Here is a 19672-nt window from a genome sequence, read left to right as displayed (position 1 = left end):
CAGTAAACAACAGTCATCCTTTGGTATCCTGGGGGAGTTGGTTCAGTCCTCCCCTGCACCCTGCTGCACAGATACCAAAACTGAAGATGCTCAAATCCTTTATATAAAATGTCTATCAGCATATAACCTACACACATCCTCCCAAATACTTTAAAATCACCCCTAGATTGTTTATAATATCTAACACAATATAAATGCTATGTAAACAGTTGCTGGTATACAGCATATTCAAGTTTTGCTTTTTTGGAACCTTCCAAGATTTTCCCCAAATATTTTTAATCTGTGATTGACTAAATCTGTAGATGCAGAACTGGCAGATGCAGAAGGCTGACTGGTTTATTAAGTGCCTCCTGAATGCCAGGCATTGTTCTAAGTGTTTTATATGTATCAATTAATTTAATTCTTATAATTCTATGGGATAAAGGCTACTATTTCATTTATAGGAGAGAACACTAAGGTAAAGACAAGTCAGGCACTCTTCCAACATTATTATTCTGCTGGAAAGTGGCAGAGCTGGGGTTTGAACCCAGGCAGCACTTTAACTCTTAAGAGTTTATGCTGCAATCTAGCATACTATAATGAACTTTCCAGAAATCAAAGTTCAATAACAAACCATGTATTTTTCTGTACTAATAACTCAAATGGATCTCAATTTTATTTTAAACACTCGCCTCCATATTTTAAAATCACTTTTAAGAGTTATCCTGGACATTCTGTCTCCTTGGCAATCCCTTACCTCCATTCTCCTTCCTAATCCAAATCAGATTTTGGTGAATAATAGATCCCATCCCCATCTCTAGGACTACACACTTACTGTTTGGCTTAAGAAAGTCACACCTTATATTCTCCTGGACACAAGGTCTCAGGATTGGGCAGATGACCTAGGTGGTCCAATCACAGAAAATTTCACGTTTCCTGTTCAGTTACATTGGGAAACAAGCACTCCTAAATATTTTACCTAAACCATTAGAAGGATCTGGCGGACATCACAGAAAATACAATGAAGAATCATCTATAAACTGGGTCTTTCATGATACAATGAGTCACTGTACCCGAAGTCCTGAAGTCCATCCTACCTGTGGACATTCAGTTATGAAAGCCTATATAATAATACACCACATTTATAGCTCAAACTGGTTTGAACTGAATATTTTATTTCATGCAAATAAAGCATCTTGTTTCATACAAGGGATTACATTTTTCTTTCTAGGTTCCTTCTTGCATTTCTAAGCCATAGTGAAGATAGATTAATCAATATATTGTCAACTGCTATAAAATCTGGAAACAGAAAATAACACCCAATGGACTATTAGGAAAAACGAATTTTATTCCACTGTGGGTTATAAAATCTTATTTTAACTTAAAGCAGAAAGAAAATCTACAAAAATGTGAAACGCTTCAATAATAAATAAACGCACATAATCCTTCACTCACAGGCATTTTATCTTTTGAAATTTAAATTTTATCTTTTAAATTTAAAGCCTCAAAAATAAACATAACTATCTTCATAAAAATAACCCATCTATTTTGTTAGGATTGGTACCATAGCAAATGTTCTTGGAAGAGTGAATGCAAAGGGTTACTGGAACTGGGGAGAATGAAAACCGTAATTTTATGCCTCACATCATTATGAAATACTTTGAGAAGTTCCAGTTATATTTTGGTCTTTTAAAAACCAGTTTCACTACTGGTAATACATGATCATAATAGGAAACAGGTTAACCTGCTTGTGGAGTATGTGGTAGACAGCACATTAAGAAAACGGATATAGTAGGTAAAGATCGAAATGAACAAAAAGTACATTTTGCTTCAAATAACTAATATATATTCGAGCACTTAATAAGGCAGTTCTCCACCCGGAGTGGCACCAACCTCATTTGGAAGCGGCTAGGCAGTTTTGATTGTTCCGAGACTGGGGAGCACTTTAGGTATTTAGTGGGCAGGGACCAGAAATGCCAACCTTCCTGTAATGCACACGAAAGTGCCACACAACAAAAACTGTCCTGTTCAAAGTGTCAACAGAGCCATTCCCAAGAAACACTAGAATACAGAAAGGAAAGCAGATACATGCATACCAAAAACTGAACACCAGCACTAAATGCAGGCATCTGTTTTACATTAACTTTGGAGAAAATATGTACCATAGGAACCCTGGCAAAGGAGAAATAATGGAGAAGATGAGCTACCATGTGTATTTTCACAGATGTCTAGGAAACAGGAAAGGGGAAGGCATTCTAGGATTAGGAATAACCACTCTGGGTGCCTTTAGTTGAACACACTAGGAAATCAGGTGGGGGCATCTATGAAAATCTACTATTTAGTATGGATCCCAATCCTTAGAGGAACAGGAACATACTGCTTAAAGTAAGAAATATTTGAAAGAGGTATTTCCAACTGCTGAAAAAGCAATTTGAAATGGGGGGCGGGTAGGGAGAGATAAAGGAAGGTAATTTTAGGTCACAGAAAAGGGTAAAACACTTGAGACCTTCAGATAGTTCAAAGCTGGTGAGGTGACAAATTTCACCTACTGGCAATTCTGCCTGTGACCAGTAAAGGTATCTCGGAGCTAATGACTCCTGTGGGCACAGAAGCACTAAAGGATTCTGAGCAGGTGACCATCAGAGTAAACACGTGCTTTCAGAAGATGTATTGGCATCAATGTATAAGAGTGACTGAGGTAAGGAGATACTGAAGGTACAGAGAGTTCCTTAGAGGTTCCCTAGTAATCCCGGGTGAGGCAAGATGGGCCTGCATGGGAGAAGATGACAGCTGCTGGATGCTATAGATGATAGATGCCACAGTGAAGGCAGTGGAAAGGTACTCCTTCCTGAGATGAACAAGCAGACTTGGTGGCTGAGGACAGACTTTCCTAACTGAACCAATACGGGGACCGTAACATGATCAACAATGTTTGGTTTCCACTTGAGTGAATGCTGCCTGTTGCTATGGAAAGGCACACCCTCTCTGATGTGTGGAGTAAAAACTTCCTTACCACTGTCTACATGGCCCCAGTAAGGAAATACCTGATTAACCGAAGAACCATTAGAAAAACAGTGTGAAAGAATAGAGGCATTAAGTCCTTGCTGTTGCTTTGAAATTCTTCCATTAAACTGTATCAGTTATGGGGAAGAAACCACAGAGCTAACCATGTTCAATTAGTTAACAAGTGTGCACTGAAAACCTACTATGTCATATTCTCTAATCCACCTCTTTCATCACGACCATAACTGCTAAACCCATTATTTCATTTTCTTTTGTTCTTTTCTAAAGTTAGTTTGCAGCAAGGTAAAAACCTATATATACTACTTATAAAACACCATGCCCAAAAAGAAACAAAAAGCTCAAACCCACAAAAACAAAACCAAAAACCTGTCCTTTAAGAAATGTATTGCCATATAATTATTGAAGGAAAAAAGTGCTCCTGATGTTAATACAGTGATGGATACCAGGTATATCACTGCAATATAATTTGAATGTTATAATTTTATTCAAAAAGTAATGAAAAAAATTTTAACTGAAGTGTAGTTGATTTAGACTGTTTTGCCAATCTTTGCTATATGGCAAAGTGACTCAGTTATACACATATAGACATTTTTACAAAAAGTAATTTTAAGACTCTGTAAAAGGTTATTTCTTTACAAGAGAGACATCTAGTGGCTAGCTTCTAAAACAGGACTGGAACTCAAATATCAATTCATACTGTTGTTTAACAATGGACACACTTATACTATCTAAACACTCTAAGTTTAAGACAGACCCATAGACAGAGAGCCTAAGAACTCTGAACCAAAAGTAAGATAGCAACTCAGTTCTAAGTTGACAGTGGTAAAGGAATGAAGATAGACTGGGCTGCTTAGAACTGAGGGTCAGGGCCATGTGGAGATAAACTGCCAGAAGAGGAAGGTCAAAAGCTGGGTCCACTCCTAGGGAATAAGAGGTTAGATCACATAAGAGAGCATATGCCTGGAGATAAGGTAAATATATTACTGGGGAGGAGTCCTCAGTCTAATTCTTTTTATCCAAATGACAACTCAAAATATATTGCCCCTCACTGCTGAATCCTCTGCTCAGACCCTAATGGCTCAGGAAAATAAAATAAGGAACTTAGGCAACCAAATGAGATGTTATTCAAACACAATCAAAGATAATCTCCAGGTTTGCTACCCACGGCTTCCTATAAAAGAAAAAAAACAAAAAACAAAAAAACTAAAATACATCTGAAAAGATGAAGCCATGGATAAAAACATGGAATTTTATCTGAGTATCAGAATACTTTCCAAAGACTATAACTACAACTCAAAATGTATAATGGTCCTACCACATTTATCAATTTTTTAAAAATTATCATTTAAAAAATTCATTTATTCTTAAAATAAATATAACATGCACAGTCTAAAATTCAAAAAAGGTACAAAAGGGCACATAATTCCCACTCCTGTCCTCCTCTACATAGTTCCCCTCCCTTAAGATAACTACCATTAATAGCTTATAACATAAGAATAGATACTAAATTAAACTTTACTTCTCACACAGTGGCAGAAAATGCTAGTATATAATGAATGTAGTTCTGTATCTGTCTTTATTCACTTAGTATTTCTGGCAACCACTCCATATTCATACATTTAGAGTTGCTGAATTTTTTTCCCATTATAAAGGCACACCATAATTCAGTTCAGTAGTCCACTATTGACGGGTATTTAGATTCATACTGCTCTCTTACTATCAAAACATTGCACTGAATATCCTGGTACATATTTCATTTTCCATACATACGATTATATGTGCCAGATACATTTCTAAGAGTAGAACTGTTCAGTGAAAAAGTCATTATCATGCCTTCCTGATCCATCTCTCTTCAACAACTGAAGCTCCCTTTGTTCAGGGCCACTACTTATTTTAAGCAAATAGTGCAAAATGGTAAAGAAGATCATCTGAAAATCTTCTCAAAGCGCTCAATAAGAAATCCTGGACAAATAAAGCAAACATACTGAGCTCATCAAAAAGTAAGAAACATCTTCAGGAGCCAAAAGGAAGCAGGAACTAAAAACCATAGTGGAATGAGGAAACTACACCCGCTCTGGAGGCCTTTGCCTCTGAGTAACCAAGAGGCTTAGTAATTAAAAGGCTTATGTTTCAACAGCCACTGGGTAACATGAGACAAGATACTGGTATCAAATAAGGCGAAGACCTTAAATTAAGACCACTGCATAAAACTAGTGAAAGGGTGAACCAGAAAAATTGTGGCTACCAGCAAAGGGAGATAAGGAGGAAACATGTTCATCTCAGCTTAAGCCTGAGGGGGAAAGAAAGGATCAGGGGGTGGGGGAAAGGTTTCAATTGAGAATGAATAACTATGAAATCCTCAAATGGGTTGGAGTTCAAATCATTACCATAGATAGTATAGTCTGATAAACTTCAAACTAAGAAATTAAAGAGGGTCCTCGACTGGTGCAATGCGGTATCTGGCATAAGCAATTGCATACCACCTCCTGCATGAACTTGACTTCACAATTTTAGAAAAAAACAAGGAAATAAGCCATCATAATGAAGAATCAGCAGAAACAGCAGATAGCTGTAGCAAATTACCAAGAATTTCAGACAGAATTATTTATGCAGATAACAGATGTATTAAATTATTGAATAAAAAGGTAGGTTAAAACCTGAGAAGGGAACACATTCTACTTAAAAGACCAGATACATTTGAAAAAGGAATGTAACTCCTAGACATGAAAAATATAACTGAAACAAAAACCCATCCAGTGCATGGGCTAAAGGTCAGATTAATTAGACACAACAAGAAGGGAAAAGTGACTTGGTTGATACAGCTGAATTAATTGCCCAGAATGTAGCAAAGATGAACAAAAAAGCAAAAAGTTAAGGTAACAAGTTAGAATTTTCCAGAATTACACAGAAAGCACACCACCCCCAAAGGAAGATAAATCACCCAAAGACAAAAACGAAGAACTTAAAAGCAATTGACATAGAAAGACTATATAAAACAACGTTCTCAATAGTGGCAAAAGAAGTGAGAGGACAGTGTTATAAATAAACTGAAGTACTAAAATGTGACCCTGAGATACTTCATATTCAGCTAAACTATTGTTCAAAAGCAAGGGTGGAGCTATAGGATTCACACATATGAAATTTTAAAACAGGCAAAATTCATCTTCAGGGGAAAAATTAGAATAGTTTGTCTGGGGAGGAAATGGGATAACTAGGAAAAATCTTTTGGGTGATGATAGTGTTTTACCTATTTACAGGGACTGGGTTATACAGGTATATATGCATTTGTCAAAACTCAACAAATGTACACGTAAGATTTGTGCATTTCACTGCATGTGAATTTCACAATAGTAAAAGTTAGCTTCTTATCTTTCAGACAACTAAACTCCAATATTATTTTTCCACTGGATATTTATCATGGATGTCATGGCATGACAATACTTCTATATGTAATTTAATGGTTGCATAGAATTCCACCGTATGAAGGCATCATTATTAACTTAGCTCAGTCCAGTACCGAGGGATACTCAAAGTTGTTTCCAGGTTTTGTGTTATTAAAAACAATACTGCACTAGATAAATATGTACATATATCTCTGTGAACTGTACTAATACGTGTGTAGGCTAAATTCCTTGAATAGGCACGCATAATGTTTTTAGAAACACTGCCTTCTAAAATGACTCCTAAGTTTTTACTCTCAAGAACAGTGAAAGAAGAAAATGGTCTGGGTAGCTCACACGTTCACTGTATTAGATACTATTAATATATGCTTGTCAGACACATACTTTGATTGTGTGTACACACACACACACACACACACATACACATCTTTCTATGACCATCTATTCTTCTCCTTTGTCCTTTTTCTTAGTTACTAGTCTTTTTTCTTATCAATGCATAAACATTGTCATATATGTCAAAGATTTTTTTGGAGAGGGGGTCTTTGGATTTTATTATGGTCTTTTCAGGCTATACAATTTTTTTTTAAAAGCTATGTAAATTTAGTTATTTTTCCCTTAATGGCTTTGGATGGGATGCTTCTCTTTTCAAAATTATGAAAATATTTCCATATTTTTTTATTTCAAGTTTTAGATTTTACTAACATGATGTTGTAGGTCACTTAGACTTCAAAAATAAATTGACTCATTCATAGAAAATGAGATCAGATTTCTGGTTACTGGAGAGAAGGGAGAAGGAAGGGGAACTGGAGAAGGGTAGTCAAAAAGTACAAACTTCCAGTTGTAAGAGAAATAAGCACTAAGGAGATAAAAAAACAACATGATAAATATAATCAACACTGCAGTGTGTTATATATAAAAGTTGCTTAGAGAGTAAATCCTAAGTATTCTCATCACAAGAAAAACTTTTCTATTTCTTTAATTTTTTATCTATGAGATGAGGGATGTTTACTAAATTTATTATGATAATCACTTCATGATGTTAGTAAATCAAATCATTAGGCTATACACCTTACACAGAGCTATATGTCAATTATATCTCAATTAATTCCACTTGGACCTTCATCAAAAGATCATTTCAATGCTGAGCAACTTTCACAAAACAATTTCTGAACACTGGTGGAGGACACTAGGCACCCAGAAAGGCAGCCCATTCTCTTCGAAAGGAGGTAGGACAAAATATAAAAGACAAAAAGAGAGACAAAAGAGTTAGGGGTGGAGACCTGTCCTGGGGAGTCGTGAAGAAGGAGAAGTTTCCACACAATAAGAAACCCTCTCACAGGCGGGTCTATGGGGAGTTCTGGAATCTCAGAAGGCAACATAACCTAGAGGCGGGGGGCGGGGGGGTGGCGCTGTGGGGTGGGTGTTGGGGGCGGTGGGAAACCCACAGAATACATGCCTAACTGCAACTGTGGAAAGGAGAACTTTCCCAGAAAGGCTCTAACCTAACAACCTAACATGCAGCCTGGCCTGATCACAGCACAAGGGACAGAGCAAATATCAAAGGAGAGCTAGCAGTGTACCAGCCCCTCCCCGCCCAGAGGCAAAGAGGCAGCCTTGACACAGCCCGAGCCCGAAGGCAAGAGGCTCCTAGCTGCAGAGAGGGCATTTTAGCCCTAGAGAGGGCATCTTCCACCAAACTGTGAGCAGGCTCCCAGCTGCTAACCACTTCTTCCTGAGATCATGGATGGCTGACATCTGCCAGATCAGCTCTCCCGTGGAGACATACGGCACACATGCTCTTGCTGCGCAGCCAGGACCCGGAAGGTGATTAAGATGCACAGCCCACCTGAGACAGTGCACTGGCCAAGCACCTGGTCACCTGAGCTGTTCAGACCAGGGAAGGGCATAAAATGCATGACCAACCCACAGAAACTGAGCCAGAACTGTGTCTGAGTGTCTACTGTGGAAGTACGGGTCAGCAGAGGCCTGCCGCAGGGGCAGGGGCTCTGGGTGCAGCAGACCTGGGTATGGCATAAGCTCTCTTGGAGGAGGTTGCCATTAACCCCATCATAGAACTTCCTGAACTTACACAGGACTGGGAAAACAAACTCCTGGAAGTGAAAGTGAAGTCGCTCAGTCATGTCCGACTCTTTGCGATTCCCATGGACTGTGGTCTACCAGGCTTCTCTGTCCATGGGATTTTCCAGGCAACAGTACTAGAGTGGGTTGCCATTTCCTTCTCCAGGGGATCTTCCTGACCCAGGGATCGAACCCAGGTCTCCTGCATTGCAGGCAGACGCTTTACCCTGAGCCATCAGGGAGGGCACAAGCTAAACCTTGTGTGCACCAGGACCCAGGAGAAAGGAGCAGTGACCCCACAAGAGACTGACCCAGATATGCCTATGAGTCCAGGAGTCTCCAGCAGAGGCGTGGGTCAGCCGTGCCTGCATGGGACCTTTTGAAGGAGGTCGCCATTATCTTCATCACCTCCACCATAGTTTGGCCTCAGGTCAAGCAACAGGGAGGGGACACAGCCCCGCCCATCAACAGAAAATTGGATTAAAGATTTACTGAACACTGCCCCACCCAACAGAACAAGACCCAGTTTCCCCCTCAGTCAGTCTCTCACTTCAGGAAGCTTCCACAAGCCTCTTATCCTTATCCATCAGAAGGCAGACAGCATGAAAACCACAATCACAGAAAATTAACCAAACTGATCACATGGACCACAGCCTTGACTAGCTCAATGAAACTATGAGCCATGCCATGCAAGGGCCACCCACGACGGATGGGGCATGGCAGAGGGTTCTGACAAAACGTGGTCCACTGGAGGAGGGAATGACAAACCACTTCAATATTGTTGCCTTGAGAATCCCATGAACAGTATGAAAAGGCAAAAAGGTATGTCACTGAAAGATGAACTCCCCAGGTTGGTAGGTGCCCAATATGCTACTGGAGAAGAGTGGAGAAATAACTCCAGAAAGAATGAAGAGACGGAGCCAAAGCAAAAACAACACCCAATTCTGGATATGACTGGTGATGGAAGAAAAGTCTGATGCTGTAAAGAGCAATATTGCATAGGAACCTGGAATGTTAAGTCCATGAAAAAAAGGCAAATTGGAAGTGGTCAAACAGGAGATGGCAAGAGTGAACATTGACATCTTAGGAATTAGCAAACTAAAATGGACTGAAATGGGTGAGTTTAACTCAGATGACCATTATATCTACTACAGTGGGCAATAATCCCTTAGAAATAATGAAATAGCCATCATAGTCAACAAGAGTCTGAAATGCAGTACTTGGATGAAATCTCAAAAACAACAGAATGATCTCTGTTCGTTTCTAAGGCAAAACATTCAATATCACAGTAATCCAAGTCTATGCTCCGACCAGTAATGCTGAAGAAGCTGAAGTTGAATGGTTCTATGAAGACTTACAAGACTTTATAGAACTAACACCCCCAAAAGATGTCCTTTTCATTATAAGGGACTGGAGTGCCAAAGTAGGAATTCAAGAGCTACCTGGAGTAACAGGCAAAATTTGGCCTTGGAGTACAAAATGAAACAGGGCAAAGGCTAATAGAGTTTTGTCAAGAGAATGCACTGGTCATGGTAAATACCCTCTTCCAACAACACAAGAGAAGACTCTACACATGGACATCACCAGATGGTCAATGCTGAAATCAGACTGATTATATTCTTTGCAACCAAAGATGGAGAAGCTCTATAAAGTCAGCAAAAACATGACTGGGAGCTGACTGTGGCTCAGACCATGAACTCCTTACTGCCAAATTCAGACTTAAATTGAAGAAAGTAGGAAAACCACTAGATCATTTCGGTATGACCTAAATCAAATCCCTTACGATTTTACAGTGGAAGTGACAAATAGATTCAAGTGATTAGATCTGGTAGAGTGCCTGAAGAACTATGGACAGAGGTTGTGACACTGTACAGGAGGCAGAGATTAAGACCATCTCCAAGAAAAAGAAATGCAAAAAGGCAAAATGGCTGTCTGAGGAGGCTTTACAAATAGCTGAGAAAAGAAGAGAAGTGAAAGGCAAAGGAGAAAAGGAAAGATATACCCATTTGAATGCAGAGTTCCAAAGAACAGCTAGGAGAGATAAGAAAGCCTTCCTCAGGGATTAATGCAAAGATATAGAGGAAAATAATATAATGGTAAAGACTATAGAGAACTCTTCAAGAAAATAAGAGATATCAAGGGAACATTTCATGCAAAAATGAGCACAATAAAGGACAGAAATGGTATGGATCTAACAGAAGATATTAAGAAGAGGCGGCAAGAATACACAAAACTGTACAAAAAAGAACTTCACAATCCAGATAATCATGGTGTGATCACTCACACTCACCTAGAGCCAGACATCCTGGAATGTGAAGTCAAGTGGGCCTTAGGAAGCATCACTACGAACAAAGCTAGTGGAGGTGATGGAATTCCAGTTGAGCTATTTCAAATCCTAAAAGATGATGCTGTGAAAGTGCTGCACTCAATATGCCAGCAAATTTGGAAAACTCAGCAGTGGCCACAGGACTGGAAAAGGTCAGTTTTCATTCCAATCGCAAAGAAAGTGAAAGTGAAGTCGCTCAGTCGTGTCTGACTGTAGCCTACCAGGCTTCTCTGTCCATGGGATTTTCCAGGCAATAGTACTGGAGTGGATTGCCATTTTCTTTTCCAGGGGATCTTCCCAACCCAGGGATTGAACCCAGGTCTCCCCCATTGTAGACAGACGCTTTACCGTCTGAGCCACCAGGGAAGTCCAATCCCAAAGAAAGGCAATGCCAAAGAATGCTCAAAGTACTACACAATGGCCTTCATCTCTCACGCTAGCAAAGTAATGCTCAAAATTCTCCAAGTCAGGTTTCAACAGTACGTGAACCGTGAACTTCCAGATGTTCAAGCTGGATTTAGAAAAGGCAGAGGAACCAGAGATCAAATTGCCAACATCCGTTGGATCATCAAAAAAGCAAGAGAGTTCCAGAAAAACATCTACTTTTGCTTTATTGACTATGCCAAAGCCTTTGACTGGATCACAAGAAACTGTGGAAAATTCTTAAAGAGATGGGAATACCAGATCACCTGACCTGCCTCCTGAGAAATCTGTATCCATGTCAAGAAGCAATAGTTAGAATTGGACATGGAACAGACTGGTTCCAAACTGGGAAAGGAGTATGTCAAGGCTGTATATTGTCACTCTGCTTATTTAATTTATATGCAGAGTACATCATGCAAAATGCCAGGCTAGATGAAGCACAAGTTGGAATCAAGAATGCTGGGAGAAATATCAATAACCTCAGATACACAAATGATACCACCCTTATGGCAGAAAGCAAAGAAGAACTAAAGAGCCTCTTGATGAAAGTGAAAGAGGAGAGTGAAAAAGTTGGCTTAAAACTCAACATTCAGAAAACTAAGATCACGGCATCTGGTCCTATCACTTCATGGCAAATAAATGGGGAAACAATGGAAACAGTGACAGACTATTTTTTTGGGCTCCAAAATCACTGTAGATGGTGACTGCAGCCATGAAAGATGAGTGCCAACAAACTGATGCTTTTGAACGGTGGTGTTGGAGAAGACTGTTGAGAGTCCTTTGGACTGCAAGGAGATCCAATCAGTCCATCCTAAAGGAATTCAGTCCTGAATATTCACTGGAAGGACTGATGTTGAAGCTGAAACTCTAATATGCTGGCCATCTGATGTGAAGAACTGACTCATTTGAAAAGATCCTGAGGCTGGGAAAGATTGGAGGTGGGAAGAGAAGGGGACAACAGGGAATGAGATGGTTGGATGGCATCACTGATGTGATGTACATGAGTCTGAGTATGCTCCGGGAGTTGGTGATGGAACAGGGAAGGTTGGTGTACTGTGGTCCCTGGGGTCACAAAGAGTTGGACACGACTGAGCAATCGACCTGACTGGACATTCTATTAAAAAAAAACAAAAAACTGTTAAATGGCAGGCTGTCTCAACTGCATTTATTGAATAAGTCATTATCTATACTAATTTGAAATGCTATCTCTATCTGATCATATACTAGAGTGTCAAATAGCCTCATGTCTATTTTCTATAATCTCACTATAGATTTCTACATCAATACCATAAAACTTTACTAAAATTTCATACATTGTAATGAGTCCAGCCTTATTCCTCTTTTTCCCCCCTGGTTTTTCCTGGTGCTTCTCCCATGTTTATTCTTCAGAATGAACTAAAGTCATTTTATGGATCTTTTCCTTCTCCAAAAAAAAAAAAAAATTTCCGAAATAAAAAACAGTATTTCATTAGTGATTTCATTAGGATCATATCAGATTTAAAGATCATTCATTTAAGAAATAAATGTTATTTCTGTAATATTGAGTCAGCTAATAACAAGGTCCTTTCCCCCCATTTGCTTGACTTGTTTAAGCCATTCAGTAGAATTTAAGTTTTCTTCATACAGATCTTTTCCATTCTTTCAACAGTTTTTGATTAGCACTGATTGAGAATAAATATAAAGTTATATGCCATACAAAGAGCTGAGGCAGAGCATTTACCTCTGAAAGAGTCATTATTTAAAAGAAGTAGTTTGTAGTCCCCTCTAAATGTTGGCCAACTGATGCAAAGAGCCAATTCACTGGAAAAGACCCTGATGCTGGGAAAGAGTGAAGGGAGGAGAAGGGGACGACAGAGGATGAGATGGTTGGATGGCATCACCGACTCAATGGACATGAGTCTGAGCAAACTCCATGAGATACTGAAGGACAGCGAAACCTGTGTGCTGCAGTCCATGGTGTTGCAAATAGCTGGACATGACACAGTGGCTGAATAACAATGACTAAAATAAGTAGGGGAGCCTTATACCATTTTCTTACCAAGCTCCTCTATTTTTAACAGAGAATGTCCATTTTGTATTGGCTCAAGTTATTCTTAACATAAGCATCTCTTAACTTTTCTTTGTTCATTAAAGTTATCCATTATGACATTATAGCAAATTCACCAGTCCTTTAAAATTTACAGCTATTAAATATACTTTTGACATCACAGGCTGGTTAGTGTTACATCACACTTCGACTATAAAATGAGAATTATGGTTCCTAGTCTTAGAAAAATTTATGTATCACATAATTTTGCATATGATTTTGGAGATTTGAAGTCATACTGGTCAAAAACTTCTACCATAAAGAATGCTTGGGTTAAAATGAACCTATGATTCTAAGGTATTAATGCACTTGCTACTATATAAGTTGCTATTAGTCCTACGGAGGTAATTCAGACACAATGTACATTAGTCACACTTCATGGAGGTGGGGGCAGGGGGTGTAGGTATTTAATTTTTTTTTTAAACCCTCTTATTTTCAAATAATTTCAAACTTTACAGAAAAGTTACAAAAATACCACAAAGAATTCTTCATTCAGATTGCTCAAAAGTTACCACTGGAACATTCAATTTTAAATAATTTCAGTTTGAGTTTTTGTGTATATTGTAGCTTAAGCTGCTTAAATAAGCAAAGGACCAATTTAATGCCTAGGGAGTAATTACAATAATCTTAGTACAGGACCAAAATTACATGGGAACAATTCCAATCCCTGAATCTCTGAAGCTGAAAGATTTTCATAACTCCTCCAGCAGCAAAAAAGTGACTGAGCTCATTTATACTCATTATTTTCCCATTTTAATTCAAACATTTGGAGGTTTCACTGGAGAAATAGTATTGTTTAATTATAATGCTGCCCTAGACCTACTAGGGGAGAAGGCGATGGTACCCTACTCCAGCACTCTTGCCTGGAAAATCCCATGGATGGAGGAGCCTGGTGGGCCACAGTCCATGGGGTTGCTAGGAGTCGGACAGGACTCAGCTACTTCACTTTCACTTTCCACTTTCATGCATTGGAGAAGGAAATGGCAACCCACTCCAGTGTTCTTGCCTGGAGAATTCCAGGGACAGGGGAGCCTGGTGGGCTGCCGTCTATGGGGTCGCAGAGTCGGACACGACTGAAGCGACTTAGCAGCAGCAGCAGCAGACCTACTAGGAATGAATATAATATAGTAAATGTATTCCCAAAGATTTCCAGTACGAAAATGCAGATCTTTTATTGCTGCACATTATCTGCTAAGTGCTGGGTATTATTTTCATATTATTTTATTTATTCCTGTCAACAATCTAGCAAATTCACTTTTGCCCAAGGACACCTAACATATACCAAGTGTAGAAACAATATTCAAATTCATGTTTATCTCAGTCAAAACTTTAACTACTTCTTAAAGTTTAAGAAAGCTTATAAACAATTCTCTTAAAAACAGAGTATCGGAGATATGGGAGGTAAAAATAATTCTCTGATAAGAGGTAGTATCCCCTTCTTCCTTCCCTCCAGCAAATAACATTATGATCATCCAAAGTTTTTACCATTTTCATACAAATGTCTGAGAAACCACAGGTATCACAAAGAATGCCTTTGTGTGTGTGTTACCAATATCCAGTGGGTAGAGGCCAGGGATGCTGCTAAACATCCTAAAATGCACACTCACAACAGGAGCTCTGTGGTTCAATATGTTAGCAGCACCAAGATAAGAAATCATGACCTAAATCACTGATGAAAATGCTGAAAAATGAACAAAGTATAAGGACACACTCAAAAGACTTCCAAGCTATTAACCAACTGAGCAGACTATTGACTAACTAATAAGTATGGCTATCAACTAAATGGGAACTCACCTTCATGCTTTATTATTCAAGGAACATCCAAATACAGACATTCTAAATTCAGTTTGTGGCATGATTATTTTCCATTTAGAAATAATAATGGGCAATTTAACAAAGAACAAATGGAAAAACTCTGTCCCACAGTTCTGAATTATGTATTTTACCAAAACAGTTCTAAGAGCATCTTACTACCACAGATTAGATTAAGTCAAACTTCACATTTGAATTTTAAAATATTGCTTTGAAACACATGGGCAAATACTCATTATCTATGGAGCAATTAAGTAAAAGCAAATTAAAACAATTTCCACCTTCCAAAATAGCAACAAATATTAAAAAAGAGACAATTCAGTGCTAGTGAAATGTTTAAATAGGATTTCTAAGTTACTGTAAGTGGAAATGAAAACTGGCTTATCCCTAGTTTATTATTACTAGTCCTACTTTATAGACGAGGAACTGAAGCACAAGGAAGTTAGGTGGCTTAACTTAGTATCACATGGCTAGAAGAGGAAGGTCAGAAATTTGAACCAAGGCAGCCTAGCTCCAGTTTGTGTTCTTAACCACTCCACTTCACTATCTTTATGTTTTATAGAACCTTTCTTCTTTTTAGCCATTCTTCAAAATGCATCAAAAATGACCAGAAGGCAAAATTAAGAATGGAAAGACTGGTAAAAACATTTACAATGCATGCAACTGATCAAGATGAGATTAAAAACATGCATATCTGAATGAAAAAGTTGAAGAATTCAACCTCTAATCAGATAGGCAAAGAAGTTTAATAATATTCAGTTAAAGCACAGTATAACTAAAATAGGTATTCATACATTTTTGTAAAAGCTACAAAGTGGTACTTTTTTTGAGAGGACAATTTGGAGTTTCTCTCAACAGTTTAAATGCATGTAATCTGTGACCCAGTAATGCCACTTATCAGGAATCGATCTATAGAAAAGTCACATAAGCATGCAAAACAACTTGTTCAAGGATGTTTACAACAGTATTATTTGTAATAATTAAAAACCAGAAATTAAGCAACTGTTTGATAATCTGGTAATAAATAAATTAGGATACAGTAGTCACAGTTGAAATATACTACTTAAAACGCGCAGACTTGCATTATCAAGCATGAAGTTCATAATATGTTGCTAAATAGGAAAAAGCTAGCTGTAGAAAAAAGGTGTACCTTTTATTTATAAAGTAATGCTTAACTTGAGGAGAGTCAAGTAAATTTTTATACTTTTTTGTAAGGATATTATATTTTATTAATTGAAAAAAAGAAGCAAACATGATGAGAAGGAAACATTATCATTGGTTGTCTCTACATAGTGGAATTACACTTGCTATTTTTCCTTTAAACTCTTTATGCTGAGGGTTTATTACTTTTACAATTGCTACTATGTGCTGATTTCTTCCTGCATTCAGGTTAGTGTCTAGGTAAATTAACACACTGAGGTCAGGACTACACAGTAGCTATCATTAGCTCCATTTTACAGAGGTGAAAACAGCTGAAAAACTAATTAAAGTCTATTGTGTTCTATGTTGCTAATCTCTTCATGGCAAGACACTAAAAATATAAAAACATCAAGCCCAAATCATTGTAAATTCATGAGTAAAAGGCATAATGCAAGAAGAGTCTGATTTGCTACTTCACAGATGAGGAATTCCAAAATAACAGCATAAATTTGTAATCTAAACCCAGAAAATACACTGAATGTAGTAGTCTTGGAAAAAACTTCCCACAAACATTTATGTATCTAAAGACCTCAAAGTTTTACATTTGAGGCTCTGAATGTTTTCTTTCATAAAACAGGAATACATTTTATATTTCAGAAGGCACAAACCAGTTACTTTAAATTTCAAACAAATCATGTCAATTTCTATGTCAGTTTCAAAACACACAAAAGAATTATCTCATATTTGATAAATGCAAAGTGAAGTCGCTCAGTCGTGTCTGACTCTTTGCGACCCCATGAACTTTAGCCTGCCAGGCTCCCCCATTCATGGGATTTTCCAGGCAAGAATACTGGAGTGTGTTGCTTTTTCCTTCTCCAGGGGATCTTCCCTACCCAGGGATCAAAGCTGGTCTCCCGCACTGCAGGCAGACTACGCTCTGAGCTACCAGGGAAGTCTGATAAATGCAAAATATTACTATAATCTTGGAAACCAACCAAGAAAAGAGAAAACCACCTTTATAACTATCTGTTTTGAAATATATAACTGGATAACACCATTCTCTAAAAATATAATATCTGTTGAAAAGATGGAAGATTTTTAGAATAATGATAGTTCTGATGGTTCAGTTTTTTTAATTTACGTAGTAAAATTTTAAGGGAACAGTAGCGTTACGTTTTCACAGCTATTTGTAAGGCCTCCTCAGACAGCCATTTTGCTTTTTTGCATTTCTTTTCCATGAGGATGGTGTTGATCCCTGTCTCTTGTACAATGTCACGAACCTCCGTCCATAGTTCATCAGGCACCCTATCTATCAGATCTAGTTCCTTAAATCTATTTCTCACTTCCATTGTATAATCATAAGGGATTTGATTTAGGTCATACCTGAATGGTCTAGTGGTTTTCCCTACTTTCTTCAATTTACGTCTGAATTTGGCAATAAGGAGTTCATGATCTGAGCCACAGTCAGCTCCTGTAATAGTTGTGAAAAGAAGAGAAGGGAAAAGCAAAGGAGAAAAGGAAAGACACAAACATCTGAATGCAGAGTTCCAAAGAATAGCAAGGAGAGATAAGAAAGCCTTCCTCAGCGATCGATGCAAAGAAATAGAGGAAAACAACAGAATGGGAAAGACTAGAGATCTCTTCAAGAAAATTAGAGATACCAAGGGAACATATCATGCAAAGATGGGCTCGATAAAGGACAGAAATGGTAGAGACCTAACAGAAGCAGAAGATATTAAGAAGAGGTGGCAAGAATACACAAAAGAACTGTACAAAAAAGATCTTCATGACCCAGATAATCACGATAGTGTGATCACTCACCTAGAGCCAGACATCCTGGAATGTGAAGTCAAGTGGGCCTTAGAAAGCATCACTACGAACAAAGCTAGTGGAGGTGATGGAATTCCAGTGGAGCTATTTCAAATCCTGAAAGATGATGCTGTGAAAGTGCTACATTCAATATGCCAGCAAATTGGGAAAACTCAGCAGTGGCCATGGGACTGGAAAAGGTCAGTTTTTATTCCAATCCCAAAGAAAGGTAATGCCAAAGAATGTTCAAACTACCACACAATTGCACTCATCTCACATGCTAGTAAAGTGATGCTCAAAATTCTCCAAGCCAGGCTTCAGTAATACGTGAACCGTGAACTTCCAGATGTTCAAGCTGGTTTTAGAAAAGGCAGAGGAACCAGAGATCAAATTGCCAACATCTGCTGGATCATCTAAAAAGCAAGAGAGTTCTAGAAAAACCTCTATTTCTGCTTTATTGACTATGCCAAAGCCTTGGACTGTGTGGATCACAATAAACTGTGGAAAATTCTTCAAGAGATGGGAATACCAGACCACCTGACCTGCCTCTTGAGAAACCTGTGTGCAGGTCAGGAAGCAACAGTTAGAACTGGACATGGAACAACAGACTGGTTCCAAATAGGAAAAGGAGTACGTCAAGGCTGTATATTGTCACCCTGCTTATTTAACTTATATGCAGAGTACATCATGAGAAACGCTGGACTGGAAGAAACACAAGCTGGAATCAAGATTGCCGGGAGAAATATCAATAACCTCAGATATGCAGATGACACCACCCTTAAGGCAGAAAGTGAAGAGGAACTAAAAAGCCTCTTGATGAAGGTGAAAGTGGAGAGAGAAAAAGTTGGCTTAAAGCTCAACATTCAGAAAACTAAGATCATGGCATCCGGTCCCATCACTTCATGGGAAATAGATGGGGAAACAGTGGAAACAGTGTCAGACTTTTTTTTTTGGGCTCCAAAATCAGTGCAGATGGTGACTGCAGCCATGAAATTAAAGGACGCTTGCTCCTTGGAAGGAAAGTTATGACCAACCTAGATAGCATATTCAAAAGCAGAGACATAATTTTGCCAACAAAGGTCCATCTAGTCAAGGGTATGGTTTTTCCTGTGGTCATGTATGGATGTGCGAGTTGGACTGTGAAGAAAGCTGAGTGCTGAAGAATTGATGCTTTTGAACTGTGGTGTTGGAGAAGACTCTTGAGAGTCCCTTGGACTGCAAGGAGATCCAATCATCCTAAAGGAGATCAGCCCTGGGATTTCTTTGGAAGGAATGATGCTAAAGCTGAAACTCCAGTACCTTGGCCACCTCGTAAGAAGAGTTGACTCATTGGAAAAGACTCTGATGCTGGGAGGGATTGGAGGCAGGAGGAGAAGGGGACGACAGAGGATGAGATGGCTGGATGGCATCACTGACTCGATGGACGTGAGTCTGAGTGAACTCTGGGAGTTGGTGATGGACAGGGAGGCCTGGCGTGCTGCGATTCATGGGGTCGCAAAGAGTCGGACACGACTGAGCGACTGAACTGAACTGAGCGTTACCTAGTTCAACCCCCACCATTATACAGACAGAGTCCGGAGAAAGGAAGTAATT

The 19672-nt window shown here is 38.7% G+C and overlaps 1 protein-coding gene across 3 annotated transcripts in view; it reads right to left on the bottom strand.

Annotated features, from left to right (window-relative positions):
• Positions 1-19672, bottom strand: part of ZNHIT6 (zinc finger HIT-type containing 6) — a 61163-nt gene that overhangs the window by 31193 nt on the left and 10298 nt on the right. The gene's annotated exons all lie outside the window — the stretch shown is intronic.

The sequence above is a fragment of the Bos indicus genome, chromosome 3, assembly GCF_029378745.1.
Source record: "Bos indicus isolate NIAB-ARS_2022 breed Sahiwal x Tharparkar chromosome 3, NIAB-ARS_B.indTharparkar_mat_pri_1.0, whole genome shotgun sequence".
In the NCBI taxonomy this organism is placed as follows: domain Eukaryota; kingdom Metazoa; phylum Chordata; class Mammalia; order Artiodactyla; family Bovidae; genus Bos; species Bos indicus.
The sequence above is the reverse complement of the archived record's forward strand: the minus strand, read 5'-3'. Positions and strand labels throughout refer to the sequence as shown.